At 35.6% G+C, this 24,464-nt stretch overlaps 1 protein-coding gene across 14 annotated transcripts in view; it reads right to left on the bottom strand.

Moving 5' to 3' along the window:
- Window positions 1-24,464, bottom strand: part of LOC137030018 (adhesion G protein-coupled receptor L3-like) — a 433,419-nt gene that overhangs the window by 350,034 nt on the left and 58,921 nt on the right. The window contains exons 1-2 of one of the 14 annotated variants that reach the window (XM_067399936.1): window positions 3,543-3,619; window positions 1,120-1,189 (exon numbers count right to left, since the gene is read on the bottom strand). The exons of the other annotated variants lie outside the window; for them this stretch is intronic. The gene's annotated coding sequence lies outside the window, so the exon portion shown is untranslated. Of the gene's footprint in view, window positions 1-1,119; window positions 1,190-3,542; window positions 3,620-24,464 lie in introns of those variants that run through there. 14 annotated transcript variants of the gene reach the window in all.

Raw genomic sequence — 24,464 nt, forward strand, 5'->3', positions numbered from 1 at the left:
GTGTGATTTCGCTTTCATGCATGATGCTGAATAAACTGTCTGGCTGTTTTTTGTGTGTGTGTGTGTGTGTGTGTGTGTGTGTGTGTGTGTGTGTGTGTGTGTGTGTGTGTGTGTGTGTGTGTGTGTGTGTGTGTGTGTGTGTGTGTGTGTGTGTGTGTGTGTGTGTGTGTGTGTGTGTGTGTGTAAAAAAAGTCGCTGTGTGTGCGCATCTAAGTGATGTGTGCAGAATGTGATAGAGGAATCAGCCAATCAGAGCAGAGAAGGCATCCTGGGAGAAGCAGAGGAGCAGACGAGGGCTGAATCCCCAGTGTCAGCGCAATCGCTGGGCTTTTTTGAACCATGATTCCCTGTCGTCAGCGAGTGCATTGGGCTTGTTGCTCGCCGACTGAACCACAACTGCCATGCACTTCCATAGAGAAACAGGTCTGAATACCACACCATTATCATGTGCATATGTGACAGAGGGAGTTGTGAAGTCACATACAGTACGTGAAAAACATGACACGCATGCACACACAAACAAGTGGCAGCACATCGTCAGCTGTGGCTGTGGGATTTGAGGAAAATGTGTTTCGCTACATCTATAAATGAGGGTGAGAGTTTTCAGAAATTATCACGTGCTGTTACACCTCTCTTGCGATTTTACCAAACTAATTCATTCCCACTTGCGCGTACTCGCTCGCTCTCTCTCCTTCTCCAAAACAAAATCTCCACGTTCAACCAAATGAAATTTCCTCCCTTTGAGGATCGACGCAAATCTGGGGAAGGTATTAGGCCAGAAATACACTCATTAACTCAAACTAGTTTTGGATCTACTTCAAATTAAAATTACCACAGGAAACATTTTAAGGTCGCACACTTGCCAGTGTTAACATATGCTCAAACACTCACAGATGCAAACAAACTCTGCAGAGAGAAATGACTGCTCTGAATACGACCTCTTGGCATATGCAACAGCTCCATTAAACACACACTCACACACACAACTGAACTCCTAATTCATGTGTAGCTTTTGTGACTGTGTCAGATTTTCAACTACAGCTTGAGCCAGAGGAGGTATGAGTTCGCCTATGGTACACTCACATTGCACACAAACATGCCACTGGAATCAATACTTACATTCAGACTGCCGGGCTGGTATGCGGTTTCCAGGACTCAGATTTGTTGAATCAGTGACAAATAAAAATGTCTAATAAAAAGCAATGGAAAAAGCTTTTTAAAACCCAGTGTTAAATGTTAAAGTCCCCCTGTGGTGAAAATCAAGTTTTTAATGTTGTTTATATGTCTATCTGGTGTTTTTAACATGCTTTTAACATGTGCAAATTCATCAGTCAACACCATTGCTGAGTATTTTCTCTTTAAAAGTGCTAAAGTGATCTAAAGACAGTCACAAACCCGCGGATTGAAATCACTAGTGATTCTGATGTCACAAACAACCTTGTATCCAATCACATCAACATGCCGGCGGGCTTTAGCTTATCATTAACTGACCACGCAAGGGAGTCTCAAAAGAAGGTTATCCGGTGTATTTTTCTGTTGATATGAAAAATCAGGTAGATGATGTATATTACGATGTTATAATGACTTTCTTCACTGACATTCTGAGTTGTTCAAAGTGTTTCTACGGATACTGATTGTTAGAAGACAGCTGTCTAACTCATGAATATGTGAACATGGTTTGTGTAACATTAGCAACACATTATTAGCTGTTTGATAACATAGTCAAGCAAAATGCTAATTACGTTAATTACTAGCTAATCATATTAATTACTGTTATGTGTCCGACATTGTAAAAAGTGATACCGTTGTGCAGCGTTTACTTCAATCTAGTGGATCTCGTCTGAGCTTGTGCGAGTGAGTGGAGGCGGGGCTAGTTGTCATATTCATAGATCCGTGTATATTAAATGAGGCAAGGGTGTAGAGTTACATTCAAGCTATTTTAAGGCAATTTTTTTCACAGGAAAAAAAAATGTTTAAATATGTAATTTTGGTGATCAAAGATGAGTTTTAAGGGATTACATTATTGACTACAAGGGGACTTTAATTTCCAACATACTTGGGTTCATTTTAAGCAAGCAATCATTTTAAGCAAAATATTTTTTTAAACAGTTGAGTTAAATAAAACTACCCAGAAGGCTGGGCAAACATTTAACCCAACCGCTGGGTTTGTCCATTTTCAACCCAACTTGGGTTGTTTTTAACAGCATTATTTTAGAGTGTATGCGTTTTTGTCATAAAAAAAAAAAAAATAATAATAATAATAATAAATAAATCTCTTTAGCTTTGATTAATTGTTTTATATTGTTTATTTTTAGTGCTTCAACTTAAATGTTGTCTTGGTACACTCTAAAAAATGCTGGGTTAAAAAAACCCAAGTTAGGTTGAAAATGGACAAACCCAGCAGTTAGGTTGTTTAAACCCAGCAGTTGGGCTAAATGTTCAAAGTATTGTTTAAAAGTGTATTGTGTATAAGTTTAATGAATAATAATTAAACAATAAACATTTATTAAATTGCTTTTAACCCAGCATTTTTTTTTAAATGTAGCAAAATAAAAATAAATCGATTTTTTAACATCAAAAATTAATGTTTTATTTTATTTCAGCTTTATTTCAACTACCAAAAAATATTTTTTAACAGTTTTAATGTCAGTTAACAATAGCTTTACTGTACACTCCAAAAAATGCTGGGTTAAAAACAACCCAAGTTGGGTTGAAAATGGACAAACCCAGCGATTGGGTTGTTTTAACCCAGCGGTTGGGTTAAATGTTTGCCCAACCTGCTGGGTAGTTTTATTTAAACCAACTATTATTTAAAAATTGCTATATGGCTAGCTTAAAATTAACCCAAAATAGTTGGGAAATTAAAAACCAGATGCAATTAGAGGCAACAATAATAGACAAAAGGTGAATGTTTATTAATAAGCTTTAATATTTTAATTTTTAAATTTAATAGTTTATTAATATAAATTTATTAATAAGCAATTTAATAAATGTTTATTGTTTAATAATTATTCATTGAACATGAATAAATGTTCATTTCCAACATACTTTGGGTTAATTTTAATTAAGCAATACAGTCATTTTTAACAATAGTTGAGTTAAATAAAACTACCCAGCAGGTTGGGCAAACATTTAACCCTACCGATGGGTTAAAACAACCCAATTGCTGGGTTTGTCCATTTTCAACCCAACTTGGGTTGTTTTTAACCCAGCATTTTTTTAGAGTGTGTTAAACACACATGCCAGTTTGTTTTGTATTTATGATGGTTTCATATTGTTTTTACCATTCTCAACAAAAAAGTTTGTACTTCGAAAGGTACTGAAGACTCTCGGGGCGATTTCAACCGAAGGGGGACAAATCTTCTTTTCTTGAAAGAAAGTTTTTTTTTTTTTCTTAACTAATATTTTAACAAAACCACTTCAGAATTTTTCACATAACAAAATGACTAAACTTAAACTAAATGAAAACTGAAAATCTAAAAATAAAAGCTCATTTGAAATTTTATAGAAAACTGTAACACTGGTTTAAGGAATTTACTCACCCTCATAACATGGTCACGTTTTTGGTCACTTATGCTTTGTTGTCAGGGAAACAGCATTTCACGTAAGGAAAGTGAGCGGTTCTTGGACAGAAGAAGCCACAAAGTGGAGCAGACTGTATGCTGCTTGTTAAAAGCCAACATGCTACCACTCAAAATAACACTCATCCTCAGAGCTCTCGTGATGTAGTTAGGCAATCATAAACTCAATAAATGGCACAATTTATTGAGTTTTCTTTTTCCTCACCCATACATATTTAAATATGTGTTATCTGAATATCTATGTGTGTGTTTGTGTGTATGTAGGACAGAGTACATATCATGATAACGATCAGGGTGTGTTGGTTTCCTCTAATAGTGAGCCGTGTGGAGCGACATAAGCTTTCATTAGGATGATCTTCACTCACACAAACACACACTGAGAAACACAATCCTGCAACCCAAACGTTATCTGATGGGAGTTGAATGTAATGCTTCCACCGCACTGAATAACCTGAATACCTCTCAATCCTTACAATGTTTCAAAGGCAGCGCACCACTGATATTCCTCAAGCAGGTTAGTTATCACCTACAGTGATTTGAACACCACTAAGCCTAAGCATTAAAGGGACAGTTGTCATCATTTACTGATCTTTATGACTTTCTTTCTGAACACACAAAAAAAGATATTTTGAATATATTTCAAATAACGTTGGTAACCAAACAGTTTTGGTTTGGTTTGAATTGAGTTGTGCACATGCAAAAACGTGTTCTGCAGAAAAGTAAAAAATTAGCACTCATCAGCAAATAACATGCACAGAGCGCCATTAAATACGCAAAAGCAGCACTTCATTTACATAGAATCAAAAGCCTAAAATTTACCTAAAACTAAAGCTACTCCTTCCCTTTCCATGCCTGTTGCATTTAGCAGATTAGAGCTGGGTGATAATATAGTTTTGCGACAATACAAGCAATCAAGCAATTGCTATGTATTATCTATCTAACGTCAGCGTTGAGGAAAGCTACTTTTAAAAGTTATGCATTACAATATTGCCTAAAAAATAACTAATTGCATTTCTTAGCTACTTCTTAGGGAAAATAATTTAAGCTACTTTTGCATTATTGTTTCCTACATGTTTCTTACATGGGTTTCTTAATTTAATAACAAAAAATAAATAAATACAAAAAATAAAAAAAAATCTAGTTTTGGCAAATATAAAGGCCCTTTCATGCTAAAAGTGGAATGAATAAGCCTTAGGCTGAAGGAAATGCAAAAGATGCAGAAGAATAGGACGCAGGATAAGAAAGTTCAACTCTTACTTTAGCAATAAAAAGAAAAAAACAAAGAAAGAAACACAAATGTGATGTTTATCTAAAGTCATTTTTGCTGCTTGGTATGATCAAATTGGATCATCGAAAAGTCAGCAGCAAAGACAATGGTTAATAAACTGAGATCAATGTATTAACCGTATTTTAAAAAAAAGTTGTACATTTAAAAGTAATGCGTTAATTTACAAGTTATTTAGAAAAAAGTAATCTGATTATGTAACTTAAGTTACTTGTAATGCGTTACCCCCAACACTGCTTTACATGAGTATACTGTATATGAAGATACATTTGGGCATACTTTATAAATTTATTATACTTTATATAAAGTTGGATTATATAAAGAGCTGCTGTATGCACTAATGATTCATTGAGGAAATGCAAATTTTGTCCATCTAGAGATACAAAACTAATGAAAGCTTGACATTACTCAAGAATACACAGTAGACACACACATCTGATTGTGTTGTTGCCTCACTTTGCATGATTTTCCATTGTGGATGAAAAGTCAAAACAATTCCTCTAGACACACACTGCCATTCAAATCAGGGTTCGCACACACACTCACAGTAAGCTTTAACACATGCCTTGTGTTAATCATGTCAAGGAGCAGGAGCTTAATACTCTGTGGACAAACTGGTAACTAGAAGTGAGATAAATAAGATTAAAATAAAAACATTTTAATTTTATTAATAGTAAAAATGCATAACATTTCTGTAAGTGTTCGGTTATAGTATGTAGAGGTAGCTGTATATAGGGCAAATGTGTGTATGTTAATATTTGTCTTGAGCGTTCAAAATGTCCACTGTCGACTGGGTCTCATTCCATAATTACACCCTCTGAAAATATCAGTGCAGTGGCTAATTGGTGTAGTCTGAGTCATTCAGCCTGTGTGTGTGTGCGTGTGTGAGAGAGAGAGAGAGAGAGAGAGAGAGAGAGAGAGAGAGAGAATGTGCGTGTGCGTGTGCACTCTGAGCAATCAGTGATGGTAATTTGTCTGGTTTTGGATGCAGTTCCCTTGCAGGCTGTGTCCGAAACATACTTCTCAAGCAGTTTATAGGGATGTTAAGGCATCAGGGTTGAATACGATGTTTGTGTAACTTTCTGCCTTTGTAAATGCTTCCAACTGGTCAGTTTTTGAAGGGAAATACGCAGCTTCCATCTGCATTGGAAGTGGTTGGATGAATTAAAAAAAAAAATTATAAAATAAAATATTTGACAGAATTGTTTCAGAATTGTTAAAAATAGTTAAAATATGTAAAAATGTACATTTATAAAGTCAAGCTAAACTAATGTTCAAAGTTTTTTAAAGAAATTAATACATTTATTCAACAAGGATGCATTTAATTGATCAAAAGAGACTCTGCAGTGAGTACCACTTGGAAAATTCAGCTTTGCATCACACAAATAAAAATGCATCTTACATTATATGTTATAATATAAAACAGCTATTTTAAAATTGTAAGAACATTATTGTTTTTATTTTATAAATAAATGCAGCCTTGGTGAGCAGAAGAGGCCCCAAAGTCTTGAACAGTAGTGTATGATTCATATTGTATTCTACTTGTTTTTCAGCTCAAATATGTGCAATTTTCCTACTTTGTAAGCAACATCCCTGAAATGATAAAATTATCATTATGTTTTTGTATTACAGTCAAGTTTTAAAACCCTGTTTGTTATTTGGCATGAAATCATGTTTGTGCCTTCCAGCCAGACCTTTTCTGAACCTTGCCAAACTATAATAACCCTTAATAACACTTATGTTTTAGTGTTGATAATCACAGTGTTAACGGTGTTTATTTTTCATGTTAGCAAGTTACTTGCAATAAAAAGTGCTCAAATCGAATAATTACTCTGTAAAAATTTTTTCTCCAGCTATCTGGCCCAGGCGCAGTTGAAAAGTCCAGCCACAGAAGGCATAAACAACTAAAGTACATTTTTTAGTAGTCTGACAGTAGTTCAGCTATTTTCATAAAAGCACAGCTTTTTCAGTAACAAGATACTTTTCCAACTAGAAGTGTAGCTTGGCCAGATGTCATAGGAGCGTCATGTTTTGAGTATCATATTTGATACATCAGGCTTTTATGGCTCATAGTGTGAATATGGAGCTCATACTCCAGGGGGAGTTTAAGCATTTTCCAAAAGTTTCTCATCCACACTGAAACATCTAAATGCTAAAAAAATGGAAATGGAAAATGCTAAATTCACCTTACTGTGCATGTGTAAAACCTCATTAAAGCTCACTGAGATGATACAGATGGAACAGACATAATAAAGTTCTCATGCAATTCTTCTGGCAGGATCATTTTATTTAGCAAAATATCTTACCACTCACTGATGCATCCAGGTTGCACTCAGTCACCATTATATGTTCAGTCTAAAACGCAACTGCTCTCATGTTTTTCCGCAGGACAGCAACGCGAGTACATTTTCTGTCATCTGTTATATGAAGAGTGTGCAAAGTAGCATTTTAGCAACTGTGTGGAAGTGAATAGCACATATAAATAGCGGTATAAAACATACATACAGAGGGTACGGAAAGTATTCAGACCCCCTTAAATTTCTCACTCTTTGTTATATTGCAGCCATTTGCTAAAATCATTTAAGAATAAAATATTTTCATTTTTTTTTTCCTCATTAATGTACACACAGCACCCCATATTAACCTTGGCCAGATCTGTGCCTTGCCACAATTCTGTCTCTGAGCTCTTCAGGCAGTTCCTTTGACCTCATGATTCTCATTTGCTCTGACATGCACTGTGAGCTGTAAGGTCTTATATAGACAGGTGTGTGGCTTTCCTAATCAAGTCCAATTGGTATAATCAAACACAGCTGGACTCAAATGAAGGTGTAGAACCATCTCAAAGATGATCAGAAGAAATGGACAGCACCTGAGTTAAATATAGGAGTGTCACAGCAAAGGGTCTGAATACTTAGGACCATGTGATATTTCAGTTTTGCTTTTGCTTTTGCTTTTTTAATAAATCTGCAAAAATGTCAAAAAAGTTTTTCTGTCAATATGGGGTGCTGTGTATTAATGAGGGGGGAAAAATGAACTTAAATGATTTTAGCAAATGGCTGCAATATAACAAACAGTGAAAAATTTAAGGGGGTCTGAATACTTTCCGTATACCCACTGTATCTATCGGTTCAGTGTGCGTCACATGATTAAACTTGCATCATCGTTTTCAAATACCTCAGTTTTCACAGTCCACACTACAACACGACAACACCATTTTAAAATTTATCCACTTTGGAGAGTGTTTTCAAAAAGCTCAGTTTTTGCAGGACAAAAACACATCTCAGTGTGGTTGGAAGGCCAAAACGGAGAGAAAAAGCGCGTTTTCAAAAAAAAAAAAAATGTATTAGTGTCGACAATGCCTCAGAGGCCCAAATTGAGCAAAAATATAGTGCAGATGCTGATATTTAAATGGGCAAATAGTAAGATGAAATACTGATGTAATGTTTGTAATGTAAATCAATGAGATCTTTATAACAGTAGAGCAGACTACTTAAATGCATATAAATATCAGTTGTCACTCTATATCTGCCAGTAATATGTCTTATTAAGATGATATGTAATTTTTTTTAAAAAGACACTGGGGAAAAAAAACACCATGACCTGAAGGTAGATGTTTTTACAATTATACTAAAAGGCATTTTACTTGCTAAAAAATATAAAAATATCAATCTGATGACAGTCACAAAGTTTTGACCATGATGAGAATTTAGAAGCATTAAAAAGTACTGTCATATTGCCACACCACGTCTGCACCAGATGCAGTGTAATGCGACGCGAAAGCAAATCGAATCCATTATAATCAGTGATACCGTCTACACTGGATAAATTCCCTACAGTAAACTGAAGCCCGTTTTATTTCTGACATACCTTCAAATGCTCACACTACTTCTGACATGAAGAACAAATGGATTTGCAAAGGTCGTTTTGTCATGACCAGTGTAGAACCTGTGTCATACTATCATTTTGTTTCGAATATGACACAGTAGGCTTCATAGGTTTAATATCACAGCTTTACAGTTGAGTAATCTGATGCAAAAAACATACTCTCCTAAATTGTTTCTCTCAAGTAGCACTGAAAAGTCTGATTCATTTTAGTGAATCGGTTATTTTGGACAGTCATTAGGGGTCACATGCCATCGTATAACCCACTGACCCTGACATTTAACCCTCGCAGTGGTGGACGTTTATTGTCCTTCATCCCAACACCCATCTTTCCCAGACCAGATTTTTGTCCTCGGGGGGCCAAAGCAATATCACCTTGTCCCGACGGACAGATTGAGCAATAAACTCTCCACCCTACCTTCATATGATTCGTACACACACCAAACAACAGAATGAGCTCTGGGCTGCAGCCACAGAGACAAGATGAACAGATGGAGGTAGAGAGGTGTGTTGAAGAATGAACAGCAGCTGATTCCGCATCACATGATCAGAGTTCGCACGATTGGATGCTGGCAGTGATTGAAGGACCCAGTGGCCAATCAGACGCCCCACGTGGAGGACCATATTGTCCCCTCAGCGGGAGGAATGCAGCTAGACAAACTACACCCAGATCAACAGTGTGTGTGTAGAACTGTAAAACTACATGGATTTGTCTTTCAGTCCCTCAGCAGGTGTCTTTTGTCCAAATAAGTGCACAGAGATCAAAGTACAACACAATCCATTGTGTGCGCAGTGTGTGTGTGTGTGTGTGTGTATCAATCAGTTTTCCTTTCAGTTTCAACAGGAGGCAGATTCATTAGAGAAGATTCAATCAAAAAAGTCATTCTTTTGAATGAAAGAAAGATTTTTCACATTTTCTAAGGAAAATGCATTGTGCCTGCCTGTGGGTGGTTCCCAGGGTGTTGCTGTGTGGTTCATAAGGTGTTTTGAAGTGGATTTTAGTAAATTTCTACATTGTTATGGTTACTGTGGTTTTATGGATGGTTGCTAGGGTGTTGCTATGTAGTTCCTAAGGTGTTTTGCATTGTTTATAGTCTGTTGCTATAGTGTTCTAATTGGCTGCTAAGGTGTGCTGGGTGGATCTTAGTAAATTGTTACATTGTTATGGTTACTGTGGTTTTCTGAATGGTTGCTAGGGTGTTGCTATGTAGTTTGTAAGGTGTTCTGCATTGTTTATAGTCTGTTGCTATGGTTGCTAGGATGTTCTAAGTGGCTGCTAAGCTGTGTTGAGTGGATTTTAGTAAATTTATACATTGTTATGGTTACTGTGATTTTCTGGATGGTTGCTAGTGTTTTGCTATGTAGTTCCTAAGGTGTTCTGCATTGTTTATACTCTGTTGCTATGGTTGTTAGGGTGTTCTAAGTGGCTGCTAAGGTGTGCTGAGTGGATTTTAGTAAATTGCTACATTGTTATGGTTACTGTGGTTTTATGGATGGTTGCTAGGGTGTTGCTATGTAGTTCCTAAGGTGTTTTGCATTGTTTATAGTCTGTTGCTATAGTGTTCTAATTGGCTGCTAAGGTGTGCTGAGTGGATTTTAGTAAATTGTTACATTGTTATGGTTACTGTGGTTTTCTGAATGGTTGCTAGGGTGTTGCTATGTAGTTTGTAAGGTGTTCTGCATTGTTTATAGTCTGTTGCTATGGTTGCTAGGATGTTCTAAGTGGCTGCTAAGCTGTGTTGAGTGGATTTTAGTAAATTTCTACATTGTTATGGTTACTGTGATTTTCTGGATGGTTGCTAGTGTGTTGCTAGGTAGTTCCTAAGGTGTTCTGCATTGTTTATACTCTGTTGCTATGGTTGCTAGGGTGTTCTAAGTGGCTGCTAAGGTGTGCTGAGTTGATTTTAATAAATTGCTACAATGTAATTGTTACTGTGGGTTTTTTAAATGGTTGCTACTGTGTTGCTTTGTAGTTCCTAAGGTGTTCTGCATTGTTTATACTCTGTTGCTATGGTTGCTAGGGTGTTCTAAGTGGCTGCTAAGGTGTGCTGAGTTGATTTTAATAAATTGCTACAATGTAATTGTTACTGTGGGTTTTTTAAATGGTTGCTACTGTGTTGCTTTGTAGTTCCTAAGGTGTTCTGCATTGTTTATAGTCTGTTGCTATGGTGTTCTATGTGGCTGCTAAGGTGTGCTGAGTGGATTTTAGTAAATTTCTACATTGTTATGGTTACTGTGGTTTTCTGGATGGTTGCTAGTGTGTTGCTAGGTAGTTCCTAAGGTGTTCTGCATTGTTTATACTCTGTTGCTATGGTTGCTAGGGTGTTCTAAGTGGCTGCTAAGCTGTGTTGAGTGGATTTTAGTAAATTGCTGCATAATTATGGTTACTGTGGTTTTTTGGATGGTTGCTAGGGTGTTGCTATGCAGTTCCTAAGGTGTTCTGTATGGTTTATAGTCTGTCGCTATGGTTGCTAGGATGTGATGTGTGGATTTTAGTACCAAATGGCTTTTAGTACATTGCTACCATTTATACAGTGTTGTGGACTGTGCTATTACTGTAAAATGTATTTATTAAATCTAAAACTCAAAGCTGAAATAAATAAGTGTTGAAATACAAAATTTAAAATATAAAATGTAAGTAAATAAAAGTGTTAAAATACAAAATTGAAAGAAAGAAAGAAAGAAAGAAAGAAAAAGAAAGAAAGAAAGAAAGAAAGAAAGAAAGAAAGAAAGAAAGAAAGAAAGAAAGAAAGAAAGAAAGAAAGAAGGAAAGAAGGAAAGAAAAGAAGAATGTAGGAGTGTGTTTGAATGTAGGATGCACAAAGTAAGGCAGAATAACCAAATTTCTCCAGTAAAGAAATCAAAACAAAACTTGCTGAAAACCATTTGCAAACTCGCGGGGTGTGAGTGACTCAGATTTCTCTCTGTTATAACATGCAGCTAGAGCAACAACAACATATTATTTTGCATGATTTTCTTTCTGTGCGTGTGTGTGTCAGGTTTGTGTGTGTTCACAGCATTTATGCTAATTGGAGGTTGGATTGTTTTTGATAATGTTATTTGATAATGATAATGTTGTTGGTCTCCACAAGAAAGGCAATTCCATTAAAACTTCACTCATTTTAAGATCATATTCACACACACACACACACACACACACACACACACACACACACACACACACACACACACACACACACACACACACACACACACACACACACACACACACACATCAGAGCAGCAATCGGAATGATCTAATTAAACTTATGTAATTAACTAAGTATAACTATTATTTGTTGCTTTTTTAAGTCAACATGAAACAGCAATTGCAACCCATTTTTATTTCCAGATCATGATGCATTTCATAGTTAAACAGGATGATTAACAAGAAGAAAATGTAGGGTGGGACTTGATTTCACAAATTGAGAAAAGTGTGCATTTCATGCCAGACTGCCATTATGTCATGGCAAGTTTTCAGAAACACTGCATTGCACTTACAACAGTAGCCTAAAATAGTGCTTAAATTGATATTTGGCCACTGGTTAACCTTTCCCTACATCCGCAGAAAGGAAATTTGTTTCAGAGGGAGAGCAAGTAATCATATTTTGATGAAAGATTACCAAGACACATATCTTTTTTATACTGTAACAACATGTAATGATGAATCGTGTGCAATAAGAACAGCAACACGTATTAAGAAAATACATTTGGCCAGTATTAGATTTAATGTGGGTTTTGATTTATTTCTGTATTCATTGTTTTACAAATATGTAAATTACCTTGGTAACAATTTACTATATGGGTGCACTAATAAGCATTAATTCATACATTATGAGTTAATGTATGACTCATGGACTAAACCATTTATGAATGATTACTGCATCAGCAACTAATCTGCACTGTAAAAAAATATTTATATATTTTCATGATTTATCTGTTGTCAAATCAACTTTAATTAATGTTTAATGTGGTTCAGATAACATAATATTTTGAGTTTCCATTGATTAAATCAATCGCCTTCATTGTATTAACTCATTTTTATTTATTTTTTTTAATTTTAATGAACTGAATTTTAAGGCAACCAGGTAACTTGCTTTTGTAAGTTAAACAAACAAACTTTTTTTACAGTGTGATTAATAGATTAAATAATGGATTAAATATGTCATCATGTATTAATTCCTTAACAACATATAGAATTAATGGTAACACTTTGTCACAGTGTCAGTTACATATGTTACATGTTAAAATATAAATTATGAATAATTACATGCAACTAACCCTAAACCAAACCCTAAACCTAGCCATAGTAAGTACATGTAATTACTTAAATATTACTCAGTACTTAAATGTATAATTACAGTGTAACAAAGACACCTTAAATAAAGTGTAACCATATTAACTAATAGTGTAAATTAATATGTTAATTACCACAGTCAAGGCCATGCATTTTATCTTCCCCTTGTCTGTTTTAATTATTCATTAGCTAATAATTTGCAAATACATGTTATTACTTTACTTGTTAAGGCACATGCCTATTAACTCATTAATAAGTAAAATAATATCTTTTTTTATTTATTTATTTTTTTTTTAGATAAAATAATTAGAGAGTGCTGTGCATTTGGTTTGGGGATTGGGCACAAATTAACACACACATACTTCCAGGAAGTTACTCAGAATTATGCGGCAATGAGATAAAGTCAATTCTTTGAACTGATGATATCATGAAGTGAGATTTCCACTGTGCTGCTGTGCAATGATTTTCAACCATTGTGATTCCATCTAAAGGGAAAAATATTCTGTGGACAACGACTGAGGAAAGTACAGCCATTAATCACAGTGACAGAGAGAGAAAGAAAGGAGAGAGGGAGTGAAATTCATAATGAAGGAGAGCATTGTCTATTGTTCTGTATATTCAAGAGCCAATGAGATGCTTTCTAGCTGCAAATGCATCAAATTAATAATGGAAATTAAACATTTTCAGTGAATAGTCTCAAACTAACTAGTTTAGAAACAGTCAACTTTTATATTTCCATTTGGTACAGAAATAGCATGCTTCACCTTTAAATTCAAGCAGCATGTGTTAAACCAGACTGTCCTCCAAAAAAAAAGAAAAAAGAACGTATATGTCATTTTTCAAGCACCTTATTACGACCAATACTTATGTTTTAAAGTCATGCGCCCTCTAGCTGGCGTAAAAATATTTACAGTGCCGTGTTACGTCTGTCGTCATGAAATGACGTATGACTGTCCTTACCAATCAAAATGCGTGTTCATTTAAATGCAATGGGTCTCATTCATGAAACAAGAGCAGAACGAATTTTTGTGTAAATCGTGTATAAAGTGGTTCTGGCGTAAATTTTTTGGATTCATTAAAAGGTTTGTATTTTCCAAATGTTAGTTGGTACGAAAGAAATCTACACCTGCTCCCAGTCACGCGTAAATAGTGCGTTTAACATCCGAACGTTTTGCTCATTAATAAAGCTGCATTTTAATTCACCTTAATAAGGTACATATTTACAGCATTTTGAAAAAATATTATATATAGTAATTACATAAGTTTTTTCTTTTTACTTTTGTTGTGAGAGCCAGTAATAAGCTGCGTTTATGTCACCTTGTATTTAATGTTACCGCTATCTTGAAATGACGTTATATTCGGAGCTGTTCACGTCCTTTTTGGTCCTTGGACTGGAAATTATGCGTTTCCATGGCACCACTATCAATCTACAGCAGTCAGGTGGTATAGTGGCCACATGTTACATGTGGGAGCTTTCAGAAAACTCCTAGCTTACAAACTGTAATTACGAACTCTACGAGGACGTGAACGTTTTTTACAAGCTAGAATCTTGTAACTGCAGGAATTACGAGGCCGCGTGAACGCACCTATAGCATCTGCAAACGGAGCACTTTAATCAAATAATGAATTGATTTCAATAGGGCTGGGCAAACTATGGAACTTGTTTCCTATAAAATGGCCAAAATCCTTCATTTGGTGTCATAATATGATGCCCATATATAGTTGTCAGTCGGATTTAATGGGCGGGATTTATGGTCATTGAGAATGAACGTGCACGCGCGTCCCATTTACGACTGATTGGAATTCATTAACACACACACATTTCACTATCACTTCTGACGTTTACAAAGTATTTGTGAATCAGGAGGAGAGTTTTCGGGAAAGTCTGTTTACGCGCAAATCACTCACATATTTACTCGTATATTTACGAATGTTTCATGAATGAGACCCATTGTGTGGACTTTTTACACCATTTGGCATTTCCATATAGCAAAACGTATTTTTTATTAATGACTACATCCACCTCTAAAACTACCCCTAGTGGTTTATAGTGCATATACACTTTATGAGCACATGCGTTCCCTGGGATCGAACCCACGATTCCATGATCATATGATTGCATGTTGTTGTATATTGCAATGCTCTGCCAATTGAGCTACATGAAACCCAATATATGACGCAGATAAAAAGGAACAATGCATCAAAATGAAAGTGTCCTGTTGTCAGAGCGCAACTTTAGCAAACGCTCCTATGGGTCGTATTTCAAGGAAGTGTCAAACGACCTATATAGGCATATTGGTTGGAGAACATGTTGGTTAAACTGAGAAATACCCTACAATAATCTACAAACAACAACTGAAGTAAGACAATTATGGAAGCTTGTTTCCATCATGGAATAATACAAAAAGGGGAATTGCAACTTTCACTTATAACTTTTTCCCCACAAAGTTTATATCTCACAGAATTGTACACTGATCGCTTTGTACAATGTGACTTCATGTGAGTACAGTGGTTCAATATTAATATTATAAAGTGACGAGAATATTTTTGGTGTGTCAAAAAAAAACAAAATAACTTATTTAGTGATGGCCGATTTCAAAACACTGCTTCAGGAAGCATTGGAGCATAATGAATCAGCATGTCGAATCAGCAGTTCGGAGCGTCACGTGATTTCAGCAGTTTGGTGGTTTGACATGCGATCCGAATCATGATTCGATACGCTGATTCATTATGCTTCGAAGCTTCCTGAAACATTGTTTTGATATCACCCATCACTAAATAAGTCGTTATTTTGTTTTTTTGGCGCACCAAAAATATTCTCGTCACTTTATAATATTGATATTGAACCACTGTACTCACATGAACTGATTTAAGTATGTTTTTAGTACATTAATGGATCTTGAGAGAGGAAGTGTCATTGCTCCCTATGCAGGCCTCACGGAGCTATCGGATTTCAACTAAAATATCTTAATTTGTGTTCCAAAGATTAATGAAGGTCTTATAGGTGTGGAACGGCATGACGGTAAGCAATAAATGACAGAATTTTCATTTTTGGGTGAACTAACCCTTTAATTAGATTGCTCTCATTGTTGACATACAAGCCGACTGTATGGATTACAATGGGATCGCTCTGGATTTGTTGCATAGTTGCGCGCCATTCGCTTCCAGTCTAGACATGGTATAAAGTATGACAAGATCTGTTATTGGTCCATGTCAAAATACAGCCAATCAGAGTTAACATGGCGTGAAAAATTCTGGAAGTCATGGAAACGAAGTTGGTCTTGAAGAATCCAAGACTCAGAAAAGGCAATAGATAATAGTACAAAGAGAAGAGGCGCACTTCAGAAGGAGTTATTTTACCTGCATATATCCACAAACAAACACACATACACACACTAACAGAAAAGCACCATATCTCTTATTCCATTTCTTTCTCTCTTATCTCTCCTCTCTCACTCGCTCTCTCTCTCCGTCTGTCCTTTGATGGTCTGTAGGGAATGCAGCCCTCTGCCTGAATAACTTCTCCTCCATTCAAATTCAAAGCGATCCGTGGCTCAATGCGGCTCCCTCTTCACAGAGACTTTTTATTGAGTAATATTTTCATCTTTTCATCTATGGGAAGATTGTAAATCGCATAGCTTCAGAGTGAGAAGAGAGACGGGCAACAGCGTATAAACCCTCCATCCTGCTTGGGCTTACGCACGGCAGATGCATAATAAGACATGCAGAAATGCTCATAAACTTATAAACAACTTTTCTCTCAGTCGGATCTCTGGAGAGATGTGTGTGCGCATGTTTATGCTAAAATTTGAAATGGCCAGGGCCGTTTTTCAAAAATTGATGACAGTCATGCATACATTATGCAAAACTTTGTCCTTGTGCCAAGTAATACATCTATGGAATAGTGATCGAACTGATGTTGGTGGACCAAAAGAGACGAAAACAGCGGGTAAGAAACCCATCAACCTTTGCTCTCCCAAAAATCTTGGGCAGGCGAACAAAATAGTGGATCATGAAGCACCACCATGACTAAACAAAATAAAACTGAAATCGCAATATGACTTAGTGCGATTTAGGCTGATCTGAGTTTGGATCGCTTTAAAAGGGCACCTACTGTATTATGCCCCTTTTCACAAGATGTAATATAAGTCTTTGGTGTCCCCAGAATGTGTCTGTGAAGTTTCAGCTCAAAATACACCACAGATCATTTATTATAGCGTGTAAAATTTGGGTGTGAGCAAAAACACGCCGTTTTGTGTGTGTCCCTTTAAATGCAAATGAGCCCCTGCTCCCGGCCGCTTTCCAAAAGAGGACGGAACTTCAACAGCTCGCGCTTCGGGTCTCAACAACAAAACTGGACAATCTCACGCAGCCAAAATGATGAATGTCATCAATGGTGTTCAGCCTTACATTGTTCAAACTGGAGTCGGACACTGATGGAGAGACTCAAGAAGAAGTTACAACTTTTAGAATGCACCTGTGCTTACATAATGTGTGCGTACACTTACAATCACATTGTTTATCAGAAAATCACAATTCGATTTTTTCCCAAATTCATACAGCCCTCCTGGGCAATATAAATCACCATTAGCTTTTATTAAATTAAAAAGAACAGCTCAAAAATTCTAAAAAAATTCCTCCTTTTGTGTTCCACAAATGAAAGTCATACAGGTTTGTAGCGCATGAGAGTGAATAACAATTCAGTTTTAGGTGAACTATACTTTTAAAAGATTTGAGGAAGTGCAATAAGAACGATTTTCTCAACTTTTCTGAACTGCTGGAGTAAAATCAACCCAATTAAAATGTACCCAGAGTGCCGTTCTCAACCTCCACCCAGAAACCTAATCAAGCCCAATCCTACCTCGTTCCTGCTGATGTTGGCAGCTCATTAAACCCGTGGCCCGAACACGTCACTACGTACCAGAGTTACAGATGTGTGTGTACTAGCAGGGTAATATTATTTTACGAGACATGTTAACAACCAGCCATGGTACTGTATTTCCACTCTATGCTAAACAGCGAACGCTAAGGTTCAGAGAGCAAAGCGTCACTTAGAGTTTGGTTAAACAGAGACTGTTCAACACCATAAAACCGCTCATATTTAACTCTCAGTTTCTATGTCGACATTTTGTACAAAATCATAAGGTAACCTTTATGTTCATTTTAAGTCTAAGTCTTTCGAGGTGAATGCATTTAGCTTTTCAGAGACGAACGGGTCAGTGATCTAACATTCACTAACATTTCCAAGTTGGAAGAAAATAGCTCAAATGACTCATTATCTAGAGTCAACACTTCTGCAATGCATTTCAAAACATTTGCATCAAATATGACATTTCGAAAGATGCGTTAAAGCTGCATAATTTATAATCTGTTAAAACAACTACTCCTATCCCTGTTTAATGTTTAAAGAAAGATATAAGTATAGCTGTGCATTGGTGGACTTATTGAACTCAGAATACTTTTCTTTTTTTTTTTTTCTTTTTTTGTGAAAAGATGTACTTTAGCATACTTTTCAAAAGAAAAAATACACTTTAACAGAATGTACTTAAGTGCAAGCTGAATGTAATGTTGATGGACACTTAATTGCATGTTAAAATAGGAAAAAGTTCAAATAAAAATAGTTCAAATTTATATCAAATGCAATTTAAAACGCCCACTGTTGTGATTGGCTAACATCTTTGCATATGTAAAACTTTTACAGTGTTTTTACTACTACAGTTGTCGAGATTAACTAATCTTGAAAAGTGTTGATTATAGCATTATATTTAGATCTATTCCCGTGACATGAAAGGTTGTAGCCGATAACAGAGCATGTCTCTTGAGAGCATGAATAAAATTATTTCGTCATTGCAACTCAATTTTTGCCCTCTCACGAATGCTTTCATCATAACTAACAGTGCAAATACAATGTCAATAAGAGATTGTGATTGATTTACCAAAGAATCCACAATGAAATGTACCGAACAAACAAATAATGCTCTACCAAGACATTTACATATAGCTGAAAGGTGCCATCGAATGAAAAATTGAATTTACCTTGGCATAGTTGAATAACAAGAGTTCAGTACATGGAAATGACATACAGTGAGTCTCTGTTATGTAACAGTCGGGATCATTAATATGTACGCCCCCAATATTTGCATATGCCAGCTCATGTTCAAGGCATTACACAAGGGCAGCCAGTATTAACGTCTGGATCTGGAATTAAAGGGGCCGCAGCCTGAATCGGTGCATAGTTAATGATGCCCCAAAATAGGCAGTTAAAAAAATTATTTAAAAAAATCTATGGGGTATTTTGAGCTGAAACTTCACAGACACATTCAGGGGACACCTAGGACTTATATTACATCTTGTAAAAAAATGTTCGATGGCACCTTGAAAATAAATAATCACTTTCCTATAGGATCCTTTTGAAGGTAATGTTATTTTTAATCTGTCCTTCTTATCTCACTTATGCACCAGTGGGCGGAGCCAAAATATGTGATGATGTAGAAGTAGGTAGGAGTTACTTCTGCAGAGGCAGTCTTTTGTCGCACAAAATCCGAAAACTGTTTTTGGACTAACAAGGAAGTTTTGAGTTCTGAAACTTACAGGAGGTTTTTATAGTACAATCTTACAAGTCAAAAGATCAAGGAAAATTTGATTTCTCAGTTTATGACCCCTTTAAGTAGCATTTCCCAGTTGAAATAAAGATGCACTTAAGTAATTTCATAAGTACTTCTATTTTATTTGAAATATGGTTAAAGTGTACTGCCGAATGTATATTTAAGGTAAACTATATTTTAATGTCATTTCTATTGATGTGTCATGTATTGAAATATATTTGTAATTACACATTTGTAATAATGCAGATTAACTTAAAATACACACTACAGTTAAAATTATAATCAAGTACTTTACTTATGCTTTAGTATGTTAGCCAACACATAAATAATAGCACTTGTTAAAAGGTTAACCAAAATTATTAAAACATTTAAAATGTACTTTGTTCATTTTAAGTAAATGTAAATGTAGTTAGGAGTACACTTTTATTTTATTAATATTATATTATCTGCAAGTGCATTTTTTTTTTAATTTACTTAAGATTTGACGTACATTACAATTTTTTTTTTTTTTTTTACAAGAGACCCTAGCAACCACATGGCAATGTGCCAAAACCACAACATCCTAGCACTGAAATGTTGGTAATTAAATCCAATGCGGTAAGAACAAATTGGGCAGGGAAGTCACTTTTCCATGCCGTTTCAAATGAATGAGATGGTTTGAGGTTTATTATCTCACATGGTGTGGGTCTAACTGCCCCCACACACACATACATACACATACACACACAACACCTGCCAAAGACACAGTCGGTCTCTCAGGTTGATTTGCCATGCAAATATAATCTCTTTAGTATGAGAAACGACACAGGCCATCCAACAGCTTTATCATCCACTCAAGCTGCTCTGACTGTGTGTCCTTATGAACAAGTTATTTCTCCTTCAATCCTCATGAGATCTCAATCATACCAGAATAAAAATATATATATATATTTTAAAAAGTTATTTGTTTATATACAGCAGGAGTAAAGAAATATCTTAAAGGGTTATAGTTCACCCAAAAATGAGAATTTTGAAAATATTTTGAAGAGGAGTGTTTGTAAGTCAAGTTTTTGTGACTACTGACTTCCACTGTATGGACCAGTGTTGTTAAGAGTTTATGAAAAATAGTTATTGGCAATTTAAATAAAGTATAAATATCAAATGGAAAACAAACATATTTCAATTAGTTGCCAATGTCACATTTCAGATTTTTGTAAAAGTTGAAGTACTAAAATTACTAAAACTGAAATAAAGCTAAATGTTTTTGAACCTGTAAATAAAATTGCAGTACCTTTTACACACACACACACACAAATACTATTTCAGTCTTTCTACTTGAAAATGTCACATTTAATTCAATGTGTTACTTGCTGTTTCTTTGTAATTATTTATGAAACTTACAAGCAATTTATAAGTGTGATTTGTCTTTCCTGTGTGTGTGTGTGAGGGGAAAGAGTGGGCGTTAATCTCGTTAAGGTGATCTGATCCTTGTTTAAAAGATCTAGGCTAATTGAATTGAAACAAAACCCATCTCTATGGAAACTCCATGGAGACTCCATTGAGGTGCTGTGAGATCTGAGAAACGAGCTCCACTTTCATGAGACGAGAACGAGAGAGACTCGTGGTCTCCAGTGTGAGCAGATGCTGTGGCTCAATTAAACTCATTCAATCACTCACACCACAAACATCAACAAACAATGAACAAGACAAGAGCACGTTCTGTTGCCTGTCTCTCTATCTTTCTATCTGTCTCTCTCTCAAGCAGGTGTAAATGAGAGCCATGTGTGAACGCTGCAGGTGTAAAACATCTGAATCTTCCAGGAGATTGCTGACATTAATTAACCATTGGAAAACAATTAACATCACAGGTACACATTCGCTCACTCCGTCCATCTTTCAATGCTTTCTCGCTCTCTCTTGAATTTAATGAAGAGTTGAACTGAGCGGAACTCGATCTGGCTGCTGGTGCCCCGTAACAAAGGGTTGAAACTGATCTTACTCTCACACACGCACAGATTAAACTCATCTGGTGTGTGTTACGCAGGTGTGTCTCATTACAGCAAACAGTTAAATAAGGATAAAGTTTAGCCAGCTACTAACAGACATCTCTGCTACTGACATACAATCTCTGTACCAAAACCTAGAGAGCTGGTTGCTTAGACCAAGATAGCAAACTGAATTCAGGGAAATTATTATTATATAAGAGTTTTATTCTTTATAGAAAAGCAAGTACATTCAAAAGTGGAAATCTACACTCTAAAATGCTTGGTTAAAAACAACCCAATTTTGAATGAAAATGGGAAAATCCAGCTAATGGGTTGTTTTAACCCAGTGGTTGGGTTAAATGTTTTATTTAACCCAACTGTTGTTTAAAAACGACTATATGGCTGGCTTAAAATTAACCCAAAATAGGTTGGAAATTAAATTACTAGAGGCAACAATAATAATCAAAGGATAAACATTTATTAATTAGCAATTTAATAAATGTTTGTTTAATTATTCATACATATTAATACATCCAACATACTTTGGGTTCATTTTAAGCAAGGAATACAGTGGTTTAAACAATAGTCGAGTTAAATTAAACTACCCCGCAGGTTGGGCAAACAATTAACCCAACCGCTGGGTCAGAACAACCCAATTGCTCTGGTTTGTCCATTTTCAACCCAACTTGGGCTGTTTTAACCCAGCATTTTTTTTTTTTTTTTTTTTTTTTTAGAGTTTAGTAGTATACTTAACTTCATACTAATAGTTGACTATTTTTGAACTTTGTTCACTTAAAGAACTTAATGTTGCAAACTAGTGTAATCAAAGTTTACTGTTACACTTTATGTACATTTTAATACTTTTGTCAACTAAAAAGTGAGCCAGTTTAGTACCAATAAGTGTAGAGGTAGTACACTTCGGCTATGTTCACACTGTCGGTCCAAATCTGATTATTTGTATAGGTTTTGGCCATTCAGATTTGCTAAATCTGATCAGATTTCAATCGGTTATGCACAAAAATCTGATTTGGACCGACAGTCTAAATGTAACCTTACAAGTATACTTTTGTAAACTAAAAAACAGCCCAATTTAGTACCTATAAGTATTGAAATAGTACACGTACAAGTATACATTTGTTAGCTAAAATGTGGCTAATTCAGTACAAATAAATAGTGAAACAGTACACTTACAAGCATACTTTTATAAACTAAAAAGTGGGCCAATTTAGTCCCAATAAGTACAGTTCAATACAGTATTGAACTGTACTTAAGTTTACTTAATTTTTTTCTAAGGGATTTAATACTAGCAATTTAAGAATAAAAAATCGTCACAAATGTTACAATAAATATGAGACTAATTTAAATGTAAAGTCACTGTGGGCATCAGTTGGGAAAAAATTGTGTGCATCCATATGTAAGTGTGACAAACATCTCGAGAGCTGTGATGCCCGATTTGCCAAAAAAACGACTTAACAAAAAATGAACTTTTTTTCCTTTTCCTAATAAGTCAGTCAAAAAGATTCACGAGACAGCCTCAAATTTGCTTGTGAGTTTTAATTCAGACTCATTCTGAGCAAAGAACCTCAAGTCGCTCTTCGTTATGTCCGTTTCAAAACAAACCATTATGGTGATGAATACCATAGTAAACCTTCTGATTTGTTGTTTATATGACAATGTGCAATTAAATATACTGTGCATATTCTCAAAGTTGTGTAAATTAATAATGGCATTCTAAAAACATTCAAAAACTTTATTAGTTATTATTTAACATATAAGGCCTAACTGTAGGGTTGATTCAGTTGTAAGGGAACATTTGATTGCAGTTAAAAGCTAATCAAAGAAATTCTGCTCTCAGTAAACTAAAGCACTTCTGAACAAAGTGTTTGTTCTACAATACTGAAATTTGTCAACTAAAATGCAATTTCTAATTTGGCTCCTCAAAGTTTCATTTTAGGTCTACAGTCCTGATTCAGGCACAGACAGTTGTTTTGGGAGAGAGCAACTATCTCTGCCTTCAGACCTTGAAGACCGTATCATACTGTTATTATAAAGCAGGAAGTCTGAGGATTGTGGGTAGTAAGTCTGTTTTTCTCAAGGTAACACACAGGCCTCACATCTAATCCTATCGGAAGCACTCATGGATTTTACAAACATGTTGAAGATTATCTGTGTGCTGGACAACACCCTTTGAGTACACTAAAGAAATCTCCAAGTGACTGCATCTCTCTCTCTCTCTCTCTCTCTCTCTCTCTCTCTCTTTCTCTGTGTGTATGTGTGTGTGTGGTGTGATTAAACTATTGCAACACTCTCCACCTGCAGAAGCAAATGCCCAGACATGACTAACATGGTGACCTCAGTCCAATCACACACACCTCAAACAACAGTAAAGCCTTATCAGAGTTTGTCTGGATATGTGTTTTAGAAACACTTCAGGGTGAGACAAGGACAAGAATAAGGCCTCAGGGTCGGGTTATGATCTTTTACGTCTAGATTACACTTACTCTGAATTGAACCTTGAACCTTTGATCTGCCATTCAGACTTTTAACCATTAAACTAGCAGCAGAGAAACATTAACAGAGTTTGGCCAAGACCAATACTCAATTTAAGCAATGAGTTCCTGTGTGTACGTGGTGTTTTGTTAATGTATTCATATCTAAAGGTCGTTGTTAGGAATGACATGCAATATGAGTGACTACAGCCTCGAGTGCCCTTCCTTGTGAAAAAAAAAGTAGTGCAATTAATTGTATTGAATGTGCACTTGTAGAGTACTTCAAATCTTAAAAATATAGTTTTTAATAACTGTACGAGCAGTTAATAATATTTAAATGAAGGACACTTAAGTGTACTTA

The sequence above is a fragment of the Chanodichthys erythropterus genome, chromosome 11 (assembly GCF_024489055.1).
Source record: "Chanodichthys erythropterus isolate Z2021 chromosome 11, ASM2448905v1, whole genome shotgun sequence".
Lineage (NCBI taxonomy): Eukaryota > Metazoa > Chordata > Actinopteri > Cypriniformes > Xenocyprididae > Chanodichthys > Chanodichthys erythropterus.